Source organism: Erythrolamprus reginae, chromosome 1 (genome assembly GCF_031021105.1).
Source record: "Erythrolamprus reginae isolate rEryReg1 chromosome 1, rEryReg1.hap1, whole genome shotgun sequence".
Lineage (NCBI taxonomy): Eukaryota > Metazoa > Chordata > Lepidosauria > Squamata > Dipsadidae > Erythrolamprus > Erythrolamprus reginae.
In genome coordinates this window covers 201,255,223-201,274,840 of record NC_091950.1, presented here as the reverse complement: position 1 = coordinate 201,274,840, position 19,618 = coordinate 201,255,223, and the positions used below count along the sequence as shown (strand labels likewise).

The following is a 19,618-nucleotide window of genomic DNA, read 5'->3' as shown; positions in this document are numbered from 1 at the left end:
CGCCCCCCCACGCTGTTGCTGGGGCCGCTTCTCAGCTGAGAAGCAGCCCTGGGGTTTCCCCGCGCGCGCGCGCGCGCCGCCCGCCCCCCCGCGCTGTTGCTGGGGCCGCTTCTCAGCTGAGAAGCAGCCCTGGGGTTTCCCCCGCGCGCGCGCGCGCCGCCCGCCCCCCCCGCGCTGTTGCTGGGGCCGCTTCTCAGCTGAGAAGCGGCCCTGGGGTTTCCCTGCGCGTGTGCCGCCCACCCGCCCACGCCGTTGCTCGCGCCTTACCGGGGCAAGAGGGGGAAGACCCAGGGAAGCCTCTGCCCGGCGGGGAAACTCCACCATCTACGCATGCGTGGAAGGGCACGCATGCGCAGATGGTGGAGTTTACTTCCGGGTTGAAAACTCGCGATATAGAGTTTAGCGAAGATCGAGATCGCGAAACTCGAGGGACCACTGTAATGACTTTTATTCCTCCCATAGAATATAAAGGCTAAGGGAGGTGGGAATGTAAAGCCACTCTCACCTATCCATGAAAGATTAGCTTCTTTAAAAGCAACTTAACTGGTTTTTATTTGTCATCATTCCATATTAAAACCTTTGGGATCAATTTGTTTAAACTCTGTTTTGGCCTGAATCCCCAAACATCCTTAATTTTTAAAATTCAACCTACAGACAGAAGGTTCCATAAGATCTTTCTGATTATTAGCATTGCATTGTTTAAATGCTGTATTTATTAAATGTCACAGCATGTTTGATTGAAAATAAATTGTTTGACTCTTGACTATGTTAAGAATTCCACATGGAGAAGCTCAGATTGATGCCATTTGTTTTATATTAATTTATAGTTAGTGCTAAACCAACATAGGCAGATATTCTACATAATAAAGTGCACATAATCAAAATTGGAATTACATGAAGAATATCCCAAAGGGAAAGCAAAAAAAGGCATAAGAGCAGAATCCAGTTGTTTATTATTTTTTGTTATCTAATTTCTTTGGTGAGGTTAAAAAAAAAAAACTCCTTGTGTGCTTTTCTGAGGAAACTTCTTATAACAAGTACTTTATAGTATGTGGTAATTGATAGATTCTTATTGTAGCTTCTTTTTCTTACAAATAATACTCTATAATCTTGATCATATGTGCACAAAATGCTGAAAATTTTGATATTCACATTTTATAGCTAATGAACAAAGACTGAGGCCACATTTGGAATACTACATCCAGTTTTGATCACCACATTATTAAAAAAAATTTGTAGAGACCCTGGAAAGAGCACAGAGAAGAGCAACAAAAAGGATTATGGGACTGATGTTAAAATATATGGAGAACAGTTGAAGGAATTGTGTATGTCTAGTTTAATGAAGAGGACTGAGGTGACATAGGACATGATATCCTATGACATTGGGTATGTCTAGTTTAATGAAAAGAAGGACCAAGGTGACATAGGACATTATATTAGGGGGTTCCTACAAGAAACAATGTTTGAAAATTAACCAAGGAGAGAAGCAATCTAGAACTAAAGAAAAAATTCCTAATGGGAAGAGCAATCAACCAATGGAATAGCTTGCCTTCAGAAAATGTGGGTGCTCCATGCCTGGAGGCTTTCAAAAAGAAACTGGGAGACCATTTGTTTGAAATGTTATAGAATCTCTTGCTTGAGCAGGGCTTTGGGCTAGAAGACCTCCAAGATAACTTCCAATTCTATTATTCTATGTCATATGTTCTATGATTTGCTTTAAATTACCCAATGGTGAATTTGACTCCCCAGATATTTTATTTTATCTACCATAACTACGGCAATAGAGTTAGCTAATCAAATGATATCTTACTCTCTCTTATGACTAAGACTTAACCTTAGTCAACCATACAAATTTTTAAGAGTATTATATGAAGTACCCAGAAATCATTACAAATAACACTTTTCAACCCTTAAAACCCGTATGCCACCCTAAGAGACAAATTAACTTATAAGTTTGACATGGCCTGATTTTACACTCCGCTCTCAAAATCTTTGAGTACAGAGAAAATGTTTTGGCAGGTACCATACAAAGAACATATCCCCAAGAAATGCTCTGACCTAAGCGAACACTTTGGGATATATTTGAGTCCATCATATTGATGTCCAAAATAGGTAGTGATACAGATAATGACTTTTTTATACTCCAAACCTTTACTATTCTCCAAACTTATTTGCCTATCCCTTATATTGACTACAGAGATTTTTCTAGCTGCCATGAAAATTGCCAAATTAAAATCTGTGGATGCATTATTAGCATGATGAATTAAATATCAAGTAGATAAATAATAATTTCACAAACATGCCTGCCTTGTTTATAGGCTTGAATTTTTGTGTACTGTATAGGCTTTGAAACGATGTGAGTATTCCAACATCTGTAATTTTAGATTGGAAAATTTGTAGTGTAGCTCAGTTTCTATGATCTCTGGAAAAAATAAATAAAACAAAACCAACAACTCAAACCAAACCACAGTTTGTCCTTTGGTTGTCAAAGACTTTGCAAAAAGAAACTCTAGGAACTGTGGGTGGATGTGGCAGGAAGCTGCCAGTTATATCCCAAAGAACAGCTCCCTTATTTTCAAAAATAGAAGTGCAACGTGGCACAAAGACCTATTGTGCCTTGAAGTTGGCTATACTGTTAAATGGGTAGACAATCTGCATAATAATAATTACTGTAAAAGGTTTACATGGTGGAGCAAGACTGAGAACTCCTATACAGAACAGTGTTGCAAATTCTTAAGAATTACAAATTGTGAAATGCAAAGACATGTTTATATTAATGAGAAATATTCTTAAACATTTATAATAATATATACAACATTATTTCTCCTTAGAGAAAAAGTTCATTGAAAAGCAATTATTTAAGTTGAGGCATGGCAGTACCACTGATTTCTGAAATATAGTGCTGATTTTTAAAAAATAAGTTATTTGCTAATTGATTTACCATCTGATCAATTCACTTTGCTAATTTCCTATTTTATAATAATTAATCCTGGTTTTTTTCCCCAAACTATCATGCTAAGTTTCATTCTTCGTTTTTTCACTATGATCTTTAAATAGTGGTTATGAGGCATATATGACATCTGTCATTCTGGCCCAATATTTTTTTTTTTCAATTTTAGTTCCACTGTAGATTGTAAGTAAAAAGGAGAGAGATGTTATAGCTCATGGGGCATCTTTTAAAATAGAAAACAAAGAGAGCCACTGGCCAAATGAACTGCCAGGTGGGTTGGAGCTGGAACGAGTACAGGAGCTCACCCATCTTGTAGCGCTTGGATCTTGAACATGGATTGCCAGTTTTCCAGCTGACAGCTGAGCATCTTAATACTGAGCCATCGCTCTGCCCATATGCATCAAATACATGTCTATAATTGTGCTACCACATTAAAAAGGCTTCTCTCATGCAATTATGTATTGCACTTGATTTAGTAGGGCCCTTTGGAGAAAATCCTTAGAAAAGGATGACAGGATATATATTTTGTCTTCCAAAAATAATTATATTAGCCAAATAGTCAATGCTGTCCTCTGTATCTCTGCTCTCAATTCCCATTTTTCACCAGCAATAAGATGAACAAGCAGGGAAACCTACAATTCAGTGTATCATTTGTGATTTGCAGAAAGGTCATATGAGTGCTCTATGATTGAAGGCAAGGCTGCTCTGTATACCAGTTGCTGAGGATGAACTCACAGAAAGACCACAATCTCCTCATCAGTTCTTAGCAACTTTTGGAAGACCATTCCAGATCAGCAAAATGTTGGTTTAACCAGCAGGATCATCTTACCAAATAATTTGTTCCACATATATTAAAAATATTTTCTGAAACTCTGTGATACCACAGTATTCTCTTATACTGACTTACCTCAACTTTTGTAGGACCGCAATTTGCTCTTTTCTGTTAAGCTTGAAGATATGCGGATTTTCTTTTAAGACAATTAAAGCTTGTTTCCATGTGATCAGTAAACCTCACATTTCCATACAGATATAATTTCTACCAATCATATGGTGGAATTTCATCGGAATTCCCTTTGTGCTTACTAATTACTAACAATTTGTCCATGATAACCCATAATAAAGGTAAAGACTCTCTTGAGCTAAGCTGACTATACTGACACATCCATGTATTTTTCTTGGCAAGATATAAAAACTGTTTGCTGCTGCCTTCTTCTAAAATGTCTTCTCAACTTCCTCAGTTATTTCTTGGAGGTCTCCCGTTCAAATGTTAAACAAGTCTGACCCTGTTCAGTTTTTTTCAAAATGCTGAAAAATTACAAAAAAAAGTGCAGAATTTAGACTAGACTAGACTAGAGCTAGAAGGGACCTTGGAGGTTTTCTTGTCCAGCCCTCTTGTCAAGCAGGAGAACCTATACAATTTCAGATAAGTGACTCTCTAGTCTCTTCTTAAAAACCTCCAGTGGCGGAGCACCCATGATTTCTGAAGGCAAATTGCCATCACTGTTAGGAAGTTTCTCCTTAATTCCAAGTTGCTTCTCTCTTTGATTAGTTTCCAAGCATTGTTTTTGTCCTGCCCTCTGCTGCTTTGGAGAATAATTTGACCCCCTCTTCTTTGTGGCCGCCCCCCAAATACTGGAATACTGCTATTATGTCACCCCTAATTCTTCTTTTGGCCAACCAAAATCCTGTAGCTGTTATTCATATTTTAGTCTACAGGTCTTTGATCGTCTTAGTTGCTCTTCTCTGAACCTTTTTCAAAATCTCAACATCTTTTTTGTAGCATGGTGACCAAAATTGGTTGCAGTATTCCAGGTGTGGCCTTATTAGGGTTTTATAAAGCAGTACTAATACTTCACATGATCTTGATTCTATGCCTCTATTTATACAACCCAGGATTATATTAAAATTTTTGTCTGCTGCGGCACAGTTGGCTCACATTCAAGGATTCCAACAATTTCTCAATTACTGTTTTTGAACCAAGTCTCGTTTAATCTGTACTTATACCTTTGCTTTTTCCTGCAAAACTATGCTTTTCTTCACACAGAAATTCATTTTATTGGATAGGGCTCATTGTTCAAGGTTGTCAATATCTTTTTGGATCCTGAGCTTGTCTTCAGGGGTGTTGGCTATTCCTGCCAGTAGTTTTTAAATACTGTACATTGTTATGGTTATTTACATACAATTCCCCAGATAGTTCTTATTGAATTTGGTACTCTTGACTATTGGATACTGTTGTAATACAGTATATGCACTGCTCCAAGTATTATGACTTTTAGAAATTTAGAAGTCTACGGAGAGGGGCGGCATACAAATCCAATAAATAAATAAATAAGTAAGTAAGTAAGTGAGTGAGTGAGTGAGTGAGTGAGTGAATGAATGAATGAATGAATGAATGAATAAATAAATAAATAAATAAATAAATAAATAGAGATGCTGAGATTGTGTCTGTTCTTAGTATGTCAGTGCCCCAGCTATTGAAGAAATTGTTCCTGTTTTGTTTGATGGTCAACTTTATGCCCCTCTTAGATTAAATATTTAATATCTCCACTTAAAAGAATGATCCACTGGGATTTCAACTATAGATTGCCCCATTTTCTCCTTGGCTCTAATATATACCTTGTGAGCAGCATGTGGGTTCTACTATCAACATTTTTAGTACTACAATGTGGGTGTGGCTTATGCAGGAGACCCTGCATTTTCTTTCAACATCTTTCAGTGCAAATTTGGTGCTGTAGGGTGGAGCTCCATTTTCGCTACCCCACTGCGTTCCCCCACCCATCCGGGCAGTAGCCCACCCCTGGTTCTACTTATCTTCCACACCAGTTTGTATGTGAGCATCCCCTCCCAGAAATGTTTTTTAAAAATCCATGATGACCCAAGGACCAATTTGGGAGTGTGGTCATTGCTGCCAGTTCGGCGAGCAGCGCTGAATTTCCATTACTGCTTATGAGCAGAATTGCTAAGTTTTATTCAAAGCTAAGAACTCATTACTTTGAACCGATTGGGATATCCTATAAAGGTGATATATTTAAAGGTGCTATAAAGCACTGTGAAGCCATATATTGCTACTGCTATCTGTCTGAGCATTGATTCTTTGAATTTACCGTGTATGTTTTTTATTACCTTATTTTTCTTTTATCTATTTACCCTAGAATTAGATCTTGTATTTTTATTTTATTTTTTAGATATGATCTTAAGACTAATAAATAATAATAATAATAATAATAATGATAATGATAATAATAATAATAATAATAATAATAATAATAATAATAATAATAATTATTATTATTATTATTATTATTAATTAGATTTGTATGCCACCCCTCTCCGAAGACTCGGAGCGGCTCACAACAAGCAATATACAGAGTACAAATCCAATATTAAAAACAGTATTTAAAACCCTTATAATAAAAACAATCATACAACCCAAATAGACCATACATAAATCATAATAGCTGAGAGGTATATTAATTTCACCATGCCTGGCGACATTCCTCTTCCTCCTCCTAGTTTATCCAAGTGCTTATCCAGATCTTCTGGTAGGTCACCAAGCCCTACTAGTACTGCTATATTATTTTCTTTTTTCTAAATTTGCTTGAAGAAATCATCACTTTCAAAGCACTTTATCCATCTTTAGTGCAAATTTCAATTAAACCTGGCCAAGAGAAACGAGAACGAGCAATGTTTTTGCAATTGTAAACCGGACTACTCCTTCTCAATTATTGTACAGACATCTGTTCTTCAGATTATTCTGTGTTTGCATGAGATATGTGTGTGTGTGTGTATGTGTAAGCATACGTATGTATGCATGCGAGCATATACTTGCACACATACCTTTGCTGTTGTCCAAAATAATGTTTACTCAGGCTTTTCCAAGCATATCATTCCCTGAGTGCGAACTTGCTAGTAAGAATAATTTCTGCCAAGTTTGGGAGCACTAAGAAGAGGATGCTTACTTCAGAAAAGCTGACACAGCTTTACCTATAAAATAACAACCCAAGACATCTGTTTTCTATCGGCTTGTTGTATCTTTACTGCACAATCGAGATCATGATGTTATTTTTTTGTTCCTCTCACATATGGCAAATGCTTTAATTTTTATAATGCTCAGTAATGGCAGAGCTCTTGACTGAGAAAGTATGCAAAGACCATGTGTCTCAATAGTCTACCTTGCACGAAAGCTTGTGCATATGGAAAATTGGACAAGAATTCTGCTAGCATTCCCCAAAGTCCTTTCTCAAGTAGCTCAGTCTCAGGAAGTCTGTATTATGTATTCACATTGCATTGTTTGAATAGACACATTCATACAGTATATTATCCTTTAGTTTATGAATGCTGAGATGGTTCAGAAGAAACACCCTGAATGTTTTCCATTACTAATTTGGTTTGGGGGGAAATTTCAGGATGGGATATCATGGAAAGAAAATTTGAAAAATTGTGTTATGCTGCTAATGGACTGAAACATGGGATCACACTTGATTTCATTAAGGGCTGCATTAGGATTGTGTTTGATCTCTGGTGGGTGGGCGGAGTGGGTGTGGCCAGAGTGGGCATGGTCACTTGTGTCGGAGGCATCTGTGGTGGTCCAAGAGCTCTGCCAGAGAAAACAGGCCTCTGAGTTCCATTTTCGGCTGCAACGGCTTTCTATAATCCCTGTCAGTGAAAACTGAGCTTGTTTTCTTTCAAACTCCATTTTTTGCTGGCAGAGGTACCATTGGTTGGTCCTTCACTTTTTCCAGGGTGGCCCCATGGGCCAGATCTAAGCACCCGAAGGGCTGGATCCAGTCCCCGGGCCTTCAGTTTGACACTGAAATATAATAACCTTGGATTTAGTATTGAGTTGACAATTCCTTTTTCTCCAAAAGCAGAAAAGACAACTTCTAATGGCATTTACCTGTTTCTTATTTTCCAGGTAATATTTGGGTTATGCTCTCAAAAGAAAAGCTTCATTTTTGGGGTCAGGATATAAGAAAAGCTACAGCAGGCAGCTGCATTATCCATCATAATCGGCTTACCCATTGTTAGCAAAAGGATCCCAGGTTCTACTGATCCCAGTCAGTTAATTATATGGTTGAAGTAGTTCTCTCCTGGCTATAACTCTGTATAAAATGCATCCAATTGTTCCTACAATGACTTTCACAACCTGATGCTCCCTGTCGTCATATCTATCATAACTCACACATTAACATCACCTGGAGATCATTTTACACATCTAAGGTGGCACAAGCTGTTTTCACAATCTCTCTTCAATCCATCAGCCCTCTTGGCCATCAAGTCCAATTGACAGATTTAGCTTTTAATTCTGAAAGATCAAGTATTGCCTTCAATCATGGGGTTTCAGTTATACTATTATCTCTATATGTTAAATGTTACCTTTAGATCTTCATTAAAAATGTACACATAACAAGCTGTTAAAATTATTTTTTGCAATATACCTATTAGAAGGGCAGTAGTGAATTAAACAAATTCTACTCATGGATTCTGCTTGGAAAATCTTGCTACTGATGTATATTATGGTGAGATAAACTCACCATATATTAAAATTAGATTAGTGGTAATACTTCCTGGGGAGAGGAGTTATAGTGGATGTATTTAAGGCAGCACCAAGCTCTTTGAAGATTACTTACACTTAGAGTGTCAAACTCACACCATAATCATATGGCATCACATGATGCATCGGGACTCCCCCCCCCCATTCACTAAACCGGGCATGGGCAGGCCACTGTGTGATGTATTCAGCTCATTTGTCAGGAGTTTGACAGCTCTGATTTACACAGAGTTTTTGGAATAATTGTGCCACATCAGTCACCTCTCAAAGTTTAGAAAGTAAGCGCAACTCCTATCCGGCATTAAATTAAATATTTCTACAGAATTATACTTTTCTAAAAAAAATGGAAATGTCCCCAAAGCAAAGAACATATCCTGGTCTACTTAGCCTTAGTATGGAACCCTGTTCACTTTTTCATTTAGCCATTAATATAGGAAAAAAAGGCTCTCTGTGGAATGGTAATTGATGATAGATGAATGTAAAGCAGATTGGGAGTGGATAATTCCTGCAAAATTATTAAGAGCATAACCATTCCAAACCAAGATAAAGCTGTTTCATGGAGAGATTTATGTATTGGAAAAGTTTATAGTGCCATTAATAACAAACAAGGAGCCATATGAAAATAAAATGGGCATTATGGCCTGAAGAAAAACTGTCTTTTATTTCTGTTTCTTAGAAATCATAATCCTAGAAGAAAAAAATAATAAACTTTTATAGTTGTATTGAAAATAATTGGAAAAGTCTGCAGTTATAAAATAACTTTGGGGCACATTGATGCGATTCTTTCGTTTATTTTAAAGTACTAATGCCCTTGATTTTATTAGTTTCAGCATTTTTAGCTTAGTAAGTTCTCTTAGGAAATATTGTCTTGCCAAGTCAGTGAAAGATTTGTAAATGACCAGAAAGCATTTTAAATTTTTGCATCTACTACAATGCAAGAGAAATTGAGCTTTTGATTTTCTTAAATTATACTTAAATTCAAAGCCAGTGATGAGAAATCGGTGGCACAGGTGGCATGCCAGAGGTGGCGTGCACAGCCATATCTGAGGTCACATGAGGTGGTTCCCTATGTCTATTCCAGCATGCATGTGCATGCTGGCCAGCTGATTTTTGGCCTTCTTTTCGGCTGTTTTCACTCTCCCCAGGCTTTAGGAAAGCTTCCTGAATCCTGGGGATAGTAGAAAATGGTCCAATGGGCCAGTGATGGGCCACCATTCCCAGCGCCACTGGAATGAGCTGAGAGTGCATGTGTGTGTGTGTGCATATCAATGGATTCAGCTTCTGCAGAGAAGCTGAATCTCATGGAAAGACACATGATTTCTGACTTTTTTTGCTTCCCCAAATGTACAGAAACAAAAGCCCCAAACCAGTGAAAATCAGGTAAGTTACCTCTGCCACCTGCCCGGCCCGTTTGCCTGCCCACCACCTTCCCTGCCACGAGCAGTGGCTTTCCATGAGCACCCCAAATGCTCTGCCACTTGCCACCTGCCTTACATTTTACTCTGGTGCTTCACACATCTCCGTGAGGTGGAGAAGATGGAATGCGGCATAGGGAGGAGGTCAGATGGCCCCGAGCTCCAGGCACATGGTTCTGTTCTCTCCTGAACTGCAGGCATCTCTCAGCATGGTGCTGGCGCCCTGAGTGAGTCTTGGCCTTCGGGAGCACAGCATTTCGGCTCCCAAATGTCACGACTTGCTTGGGGCACCATCGCCACACCGAGAGATGCCTGTGGTGTGGAAGAGAGCAGAGCAGGCAATGCAGATAGAGCTCAGGCAGGCCGCTGTTGCTGCTGGCTCCAGCTGCCACTCTAGGCACCACAGTGAGATTTGGCTGCTGCATATGAGCAGCAGCTGAAATCTCGCACGGATGTCCTTCTGGCAAAACTTGCTGATTGCTTCCACGATTTGGGCAAAAATTGTTGTTTACAACTGGTAATTTTTACAACTGGTAATTTTTACTGGAGTTGTGCCAGTTGTGCGCACATAGTGCCTGCATGCCAGGCAGTAATGGAGCTATGCTATGCACTCCATTTCCACTACTGGAATGGCATTCCTGCCATTCTAGCACCTGGCCCATCCTTGCTATGGGCCAACTGGAAGTTTACTGGTGTGTGTCAACCCCAGCCTCCTTTTTGCTGTCAGAGGTCTTCAGGAACTTATTCGGGTTTGGACAGTTGAAGCCAGGCCTCGCACACTTTGGCCCATTTGTTCTGCAGCCAGCAAGGCTTTTCTGAAGGCCTCTACAGCTGATAACAGAGCTTCAAATCGATCCGGAGCTCTGTTATCACTACAGAGGCCTTCAGGAAAGCCTTGCCAGTTGCAGAAGAAATGGGCCAGGGTGTGTGACATCTGTTTGCATCTATCTGAAGGTAAATAATAGGGTAGCTCCACTTCTGTTTCTCTTCTGAACTTCTGGTTGATCCGTTGGGCCATTTTTCACCATCCCTGGTTTCAGGAGACTTTTCCGGAACACCGGGAAGAGCAAAAACAGCTTCAGTGAGGCCTGTGTGCATGTACCGGGGGTGCAGCATGGAGGTTATGTGCTTGTGCAGGAGGAGGGCATTGTATTATGGGTGTGGGCATACACAAGCACACTATCACTCATGCGCACACCATTTTGGCACCCGAACTAAAATAGATTCGCTATCACTGTTCTAATCAGATGGTTTTACAAACTGAATTAAGAGTACTGGGAAAACATCAGATTGATTAAAACTACCCACCTCCAACATATTGAAATGGTGAAAAGGATGGCGAAATACAGCAGAGAAAATACTGCCTTTGGCAACTGTGGTGCTACAATAGAGAATGGTGTGTGTGCAGTGCGCTTACCAGCGATATTACACTTATCAACCACCACTGACATTGAACTCTTTGGTGTTTAGTGAAGAGGATATCTCCATGAATCATCAGAGAGATTAATTGTTTTAACATTTTGGATTGATTACTCTGAGTTTTATATATGGTACAAACTGTAGGTAAATGGTTTGAGCATGAAAGAAAAAGTATTTTGTGCTTTGAGCAACAAATGCAACTAAGAACTAGGTGGTGCCATTGTTTGTTTGTTTGTTTGTTTTGTCAATTATGGGTTGGAGGTATACAAAGATATAACATGATGCTAGTAAGAGAGAAACATTAAAACAGGGGTCAGAAGGCATGCTGGTGTAGTTATGTCTACATATGGTCTAATAGTTTATTGGACCATGTGTACAAGATAAGGATAGTCCAATCTTGGCAACTTTAAGACATGTGGACTTCAACTTCCAGAATTCCTGAGCCAGTAAGGGTTAGGTTTAGAGTAGGGTGGAGAATGCTGCCTGGAGAATTCTGGAAGCTGAAGTCCACAAGTCTTGGTAATGGTTGGACACTCCTGGTTGTAATGGTTGGACACTCCTGGTTGAGGTATTTTTCTCATCCCCATGTGGTTCCATAGCACATTTTACTAAAGTGCATATGTTTTCAGTATTTATATTTTTAATTGGAAATATACAATCTAGCATTTCATAGGTGAAAGAGGGACACTTGTATTGTTATAACATCACTTTACTTCCTGGAGCTTATACTAATTTACTACATTTTAAAAAAGATTCTATGTGCATTTTGCTATAATTGTTTACTATGCACCAATCTTTCTTGCACCAATTTAGGTTTGTCATAAGGATGAATGAAAGTGGCCTCAAAAAAATTTCCAAGTTATTTTTGGGTGGAATTCATTAAGTATTCCCGAGCATTTCTCAACTGTTTATGGTGTGCATTAAAACATTTCTGAGAAAATTTGGCAAATTTAGCATTAAATTAAATTTTATTATTAGAAAAATGGGAAAGAGTTGAGGACTGAAATGAATAGAGTCCAAGCTGACCACTTTCCACAATATTAAAAGAGCATTTAACAATATTAACATTGGCTCTGCAATTGCACAAAGAAGCTATCCTCACAGAATATAACTTCAAAAACTCCATTTTGCCAAATATGCTTCATGAAATGATCAGAAATTCTTAGGATAGTTTTCCTCAATCTGATTTTTAAAGGCAATGGCTGTTTAATGTTTTAGATTAATACATATTTGATGTTCTATATAAATTGTTGGTATGTAACTATAAAACAGGTATGATACTTGATTGAAACATATCTAATGTCTTCCAGATATTTTGGAGTTCCCTAAAACTGAAAGTTTAGGGAGTTGTAAACCCAACATATTTTAAGGGTAAGGTTTCATTAACAAATATAAAAATCTTAAAAAACGAAGACTCCAAAATTGATCAGAAAACATTCCTTTACAAGATTTCAATATGATCTTAAAGAAACCATATAAAATCTCAACTGCTCCTTGAACTGAAGATTGAATCTAGTCTTTAGGAGAATAAGACTTCCTTTGCGGCGACTGAATACTAACTGCAAATCTTTTATCACACAATGTTATTAAATGTTGAGCATCGGTGTAAACTTCTGTGTTCATATAGTTAACTACAGTAGTTACACTGGGTAATATTTTTCATATCTTGTTATTTTGATTCATTTTTATCCTCAATACCTCACTCTGGAATGTCAAAGGTCTGTTTTTTGTCATCTGGAAAGCTAAAGTAGATAAATGGGATGCGGGCAAAACTGAATAGGAATTAGAAACAGAAGGAATTCCCCCTTCCCCTGCAGCTTTTCTTGCTGGTTGTTCTTTTAAATTTCCTACAGAACTAGCATTGCAGTAGATGAGTAATTTTGCTATCATTAAGTGGAGCAAAACTCCCTTAACATATGTCTCACATAACAGCATAAATTTTGGACTCCATTGTGGTTGCAGGTCGATGATTACCTATATTTCATTTACTTTGCTAAGATATTTTTTCCAACAGTGGCAGGAACATGCCGCATGAATCCCAGCGACCAGTTAGGTCCCACAGAGTGGGCCTTCTCCGGGTCCCGTCGACGAAACAATGTCATATGGTGGGACCCAGGGGGACAGCCTTCTCTGTGGCGGCCCCAACCCTCTGGAAACAGCTCCCTCTGGAGATTAGGGTTGCCCCCACCCTCCTTGCCTTTCGAAAACTTCTTAAAACCCACCTCTGCTGTCAGGCATGGGGGAAATGAGCTATCTCCCCTGGCCTATATAGTTTATGCATGGTATGTTTGTGTGGATATAAGGACTTTTAGATATTTCAATTATTAGATTTGCCATTGTATATTGTTTTTTATTATTGTTGTGAGCCGCCCTGAGTCTGCGGAGAGGGGCGGCATACAAATCTAATAAATGAAATGAAAATGAAATGAAACATGAAACGTCATTCCAATCCTTAGACTTAAACTAGCTTTCCAAAATCAATTTTCTGAGATGCCATTGGATGCAAGAAAAGTAGCATTTTGGGATTTCATCCTTTCAATGTATAATCCCAAAATGATCCATGTGTCCACCTTCCACCTCTTAAGGCAACAGAGATGTGAAACTAAATGTTGAATATAAAGATGATCAGTAATATGCACAAACCATTAACTAGACAAAAGGATCTGCAACTTTTTACATTCCAAAGCAAGAAGATAACATTCCAGCCAGACAGGCACTTCCTGAATTCAGTGAAGTATAAGAAGGCATAAAAGATGCAGCATAACTAGACATAACTAGACTGGTACTGTTAAAGCCAATATCAACAAAAATGGTTTTAACCTTCCTGTGGAGTTACTTTCCTGATATGGTCTACTCAATGGGTCTGACGCTAAATATACTATTAAGGATCAGTGCCTTAATAGTATATTAAGTGCCTTAATAGTATATTCTATAGAACTGGCAGTAACTTGGTGGCGTGGGTCGCTAGAACCGACAGCGACCCAGGCCTGCCAAGCACCTGAACTCTCTGTCTCGGCGGCGCTGTAGGGGTGGCCATTTTGTTTTTTGCTTCTGCGTACATGCAGAATTTATTTTTTTAGGACTGCAAATGTGCACATACATAGGCAAAGTGCACAACATGTCTGCATAATGCATCAGGAAGTGAACTGGCAGCGAGGTAAGCCAGAACCCACCTGACACATACATATAAAAAATCCCCAATCAAGGTATAATGAAAGGGAAGGGCAATTGTTATTGGGAACACAACCCACAAGGAAATGGGATTTAATCTTTATTTTCCTGCCTATGATTATAATGTCTCCCATCCTCCCAGTGCAGTTTTTATTTATTTATTTATTATTTAGATTTGTATGCCACCCCTCTCCGAAGACTCGGGGCGGCTCACAACAAGATAGAACAAATCATAAATAATCAGAAAACTTTAAAATTTATACAAGATTTAAAAGAACCCCATATACTAACAGACGCACACACAAACATACCATGCATAAATTAAACATGCCCGGGGGGAGGTGTTTCAATTCCCCCATGCCTGACGGCAGAGGTGGGTTTTAAGGAGTTTGCGGAAGGCAGGGAGAGTAGGGGCAGTTCTAATCTCTGGGGGGAGTTGGTTCCAGAGAGTCGGTGCCGCCACAGAGAAGGCTCTTCCCCTGGGGCCCGCCAACCGACATTGTTTAGTTGACAGGACCCGGAGAAGGCCCACTCTGTGGGACCTAATCGGTTGCTGGGATTCGTGCGGCAGGAGGCGGTCTCGGAGATATTCTGGTCCAGTGCCATGAAGGGCTTTAAAGGTCATAACCAACACTTTGAATTGTGACCGGAAATTGATCGGCAGCCAATGCAGACTGCGGAGTGATGGTGAAACATGGGCATACCTAGGTAAGCCCATGACTGCTCTCGCAGCTGCATTCTGCACGATCTGAAGTTTCAGAACACTTTTCAAAGGTAGCCCCATGTAGAGAGCATTACAGTAGTCGAACCTCGAGGTGATGAGGGCATGAGTGACTGTGAGCAATGAGTCCCGGTCCAGATAGGGCCGCAACTGGTGCACCAGGCGAACCTGGGCAAACGCCCTCCTCACCACAGCTGAAAGATGGTTCTCTAATGTGAGCTGTGGATCGAGGAGGACGCCCAAGTTGCGGACCCTCTCCGAGGGGGTCAATAATCCCCCCCCCCGGGTAATGGATGGACAGATGGAATTGTCCTTGGGAGGCAAAACCCACAGCCACTCCGTCTTATCCGGGTTGAGTTTGAGTCTGTTGACACCCATCCAGGCCCCATATTATCTGTGTTGGATGTATGTGTGTTAATTTTGTCAGTAAGTACTCCTCTGTATGTCTAATATCTGCCTTTTGGTGAGTGTATGTTTAGATGTTGCTGGGAATAACTTTGTTTTTCTATGTACTGTTGAAAATAGTGTCTCTGATGTTAACTAATAGGAAGAATGCTATAATTTCTAATGGAAGTATCTAGAAGCACATCATGTTTGGCAGCCTAAATTAGGCACTGCTTGCTCCTAAATTGTGGGCTTATACTAGTAATGGGTTTGCTTATCTTTGCTATCGGTTTGGAGATGTATATGTGTGCTCACTTACTCGCTTCGTTCATGTGAGTGCCGCTTCTGCACATGAACTGATCATCCATGATGACGTCCGGATGGGTGGAGTCTCCCGCCACTACTGTTACCGATTCGCCTGAACCAGTGCAAACCGGTAATAACCCACCACTGGCTTATAGAAAGCTGCAGTGTTTCTTAGAAGTTTGAAGGGACACTGGCATGCTTGATAGGTGGCAGAAGATTTTTGGAACAGGATTTTATCTTAAGACTCTACTCCAACTATTAGCAGTAATATGTTGTTGTGAGCTGCTCCGAGTCCTCGGAGAGGGGTGGCATACAAATCTAATTAATAATAATAATAATAACAACAACAACAACAACAACAACAACAACAACAATATAGCTGTTGTTGTAAGGCCTAAGTTGAGGAGGCCTCTGGAAACAGTCATTTCCCGAATCATGACGAGGATTTCTAATTGTCAGCTATGTGATAATAGTGTCGACCCTAAAATGAAAATATTGGAGATGAAGGGTAATTGTAAAAGGTGAAAGGGACTTCATTTTGATGCCAATCACAAATATGTGTTCAAAAACTGGAGTATATGTTTGCCTGACTGACCTCTGATTTGTTTCTGTTGCTGATTGGTTTAACATTGTAAAGCTACCCCAGAATCATATCAATGTGAGATGGGCAGCAAACAAATGTAATAATATTTTATTAAAATGACAGATTTTAGCTTCTAATAAAACAAAATAGATTTCCACAATTCTAAATTTCTAAATTGTACACACGTCTACTAGATGCTTGAAGCCCAAACGTGGGGCCAAATTTTACACTTTGCCGGTACTTTGTTTCTTTAATCATCTTAACAACTGCCGGCTCCTCTCTAGACTGGACTCAAATGTACTGCAGCAATGTGATGTAAGTGAATATTCTTCAGCCCTGCAGTCTAGTTTGGTTCCCGGGCCTGTTCAGACTGAAAGCTTATGCAGTACAATTGCTTTAGCTTCATTTTGAAGAAATGGTCAGTTTGATAATATGGGCTACATGCCCTTGTTTACACTCTTCCTTCCCTCAATCATCTGGCAGTTTTGGAACTTGCTTGCTAAGCTTTGATTGAATTGTATTAGTAAAAAGCCAATGGGTTGTCCTAAGGAACTGAACATGAACTTTCAAATGTCAGTTTCATTCAGTGGTTTATAGACATACAATTCTGTTTTATCTCTCATTAAAGAGTGCAGGCAGGCTACTTATTTTCCACAGCATCTCCACAATGTGGTTATTACATTTGCAGAGAAAACTTCCTTTGGCTGAAAGTCAGAGTCCAAGATGACTCCAAGTAAGTCAAACAAGTTAACTTTTGGCCTGTTTTTTTCTTTTTGGTGCGAACATACCGTCATTTCGCGTCGTTTGAGTTGGCTTCTTCTGCCCCCTAGTGGTTGTTTATTAGTACTTTCTCCTCTAAATAATGAAAGGATCTCTATACTAGGAAATCAGCAAAAAAAGGAAAAGAAATGGAAAAGAAAAAAGAAAGAAAGAAAGAAAGAAAAGAAAAGAAAGAAAAAAGAGAGAAAAAAGCAGGAATAATTTTCCTGTCCTACTTGTATCGGCCTCCTTAAAAGAAAACAATAAAATTGCACTAATTGGTATTCAGCCTTTTTTATTGATTGAATGCATGTATTATTTCCCCCTTTGTATATCATATTTTAATACATTTTTGGAATGATGGAAACCAGCTTTCCTAACTTTTTTTTCTTCTTTGCTGCCACTATTTTTCATTTTATTATTTTCTCAGAAATGAAGATTTTCTGCTGGCTTCCCTCATATACTTCCTTGGATTTATGTTTGGAATACAGACATCAACTAATCATTAGAGATTGATTGAGCTTATATGGGAGAATTGGCTGTACATTTGTTGCTTCGATACCTTGGGAAATGTTGAATTCCTTTCTAGAATAGAGCCAGTTTGATGTAGTGATTAAGGTACTAGGCATGAAATCAGGAGATCTGAATCTAGTTCTACCTTAGACATGAAAGCTTGTTGAGTGACCTTGAGTCAACCATTTGCATCTCAACTTGCCCCATAAGGTGATTGTTGTGAGGAAAATAGGAGGAAGAAAGAATACTAGATATGTTTGTCACCTGGAGTTATTTATAAAAATAATAAAGACTGGATTAAAAATCTTTTTAACATCCATCCATCCATCCATCCATCCACACACACACACACACACACATATATATGTACATTGTTCTGAGTTCGGGTTTTGCTCCGTGTAATATTTTGAGTGTCTATGCGACATTTCTGTGAAATCACATTCACCATCATCAGGCTGAAGTTGTAAGCTTCGTGCTGCTGTAGATACGATATCTACAGCAGCACAAAGCTTACAACTTCAGCCTGATGATGGTGAATGTGATTTCACTGAAATGTTGCATAGACACTCAAAATATTACACGGGGCAAAACTAGATTTTCATGGGTACAGGTATGAAGGTCTTGGCATATTTGAGTTTCTTCCTATATCTAAATCTCTAAATCCTACATGGGAAGAAATCTATCTATCTATCTATCTATCTATCTATCTATCTATCTATCTATCTATCTATCTATCTATCTATCTATCTATCTATCTATCACCTATCTATAATATAAGGCAGAACTAGACTCAGATCTCCTGATTTCATGCCTACTACCTTAATCACTACACCAAACTTGCTTCTTGTCAACTATATTTTATTTATATATTTATTTTATTTGAAATATTTTTACAGCTGCCCATCTCACAATCCAGGCAATTCACAATGCAAGAATATACCAATTTTTTATCTGCAATAGAAAAGGATTGAAGTTGGGCATAAATATTAAAACCGAACCAGAAAACCAGCTAAACTGCCCAGAACAAATTCACCTCAATACACTCAGATAAGAGGCTCACTAAGCCATGTTGGGGTGTGTGAATTAATCCTCCCTTAGCTTGAAAGTTTTCTGGATGTCTTTGGATTATGTAGGTGTTGAGTGGAGAAATCAAAAGAGGAATTAATGGATACACAACTTTTAGTTCAGAAAGTAAAGGGGAGCTATAAAGTTAGGTAGTTTTAAAATATCATACTGTTTTAAAATGCTATGAGAACTCTGAAAACATTGGTGTTTATTCTTCCAATGCCCATTTTTACTTTTTCTGCTCTTCATCATCACCTAGTTCTAATTTTTTAAAAACTCTATAATTGCATGCATGGGCAAATTAAATAAGTATAATAAGATGTTGTTGGTTTTAGAGATGGGCAGTGCTTTCAAAGGAGTACAAATGTAGTCTAGAGCTGGATTCAGAAGTCGCACTAATTGTTGTGGGTTGAACATAATTTGTTGAATAAATGGAGCATTGCCTAGATTCACCCTGCAAGTCCAGCAGTGATTTGCAACTTGCCCTGCTTGATTTATGGCCAACTAACTGGTAAAATCCATTACTGCAACACATGGCTATGGCAGTGAACTTCAATGACTTCGAAAGAGATTGAGATAAACTCATGGAACAGCAGGTCTATCAAAAGCCATTATTCTTGTGAGTCAGTTGCTTTAAATTTGGGGTGGGTTCTACTTACCTTCCCCACCAGTTTGCATCATGACGGAAGTGCATGTTATGCTCATGACACCTTCCATAAGTTTTCTGAGTCAGGAATTTATGCCTGTCCTTGTGTTGGAAGCGTTTTCCCTTCACAGCAGA

General features: G+C 39.0%; 1 protein-coding gene across 3 annotated transcripts in view; it reads left to right on the top strand.

Annotated features, from left to right (window-relative positions):
• Nucleotides 1–19,618, top strand: part of COL5A2 (collagen type V alpha 2 chain) — a 189,096-nt gene that overhangs the window by 57,922 nt on the left and 111,556 nt on the right. The window lies entirely within an intron of this gene.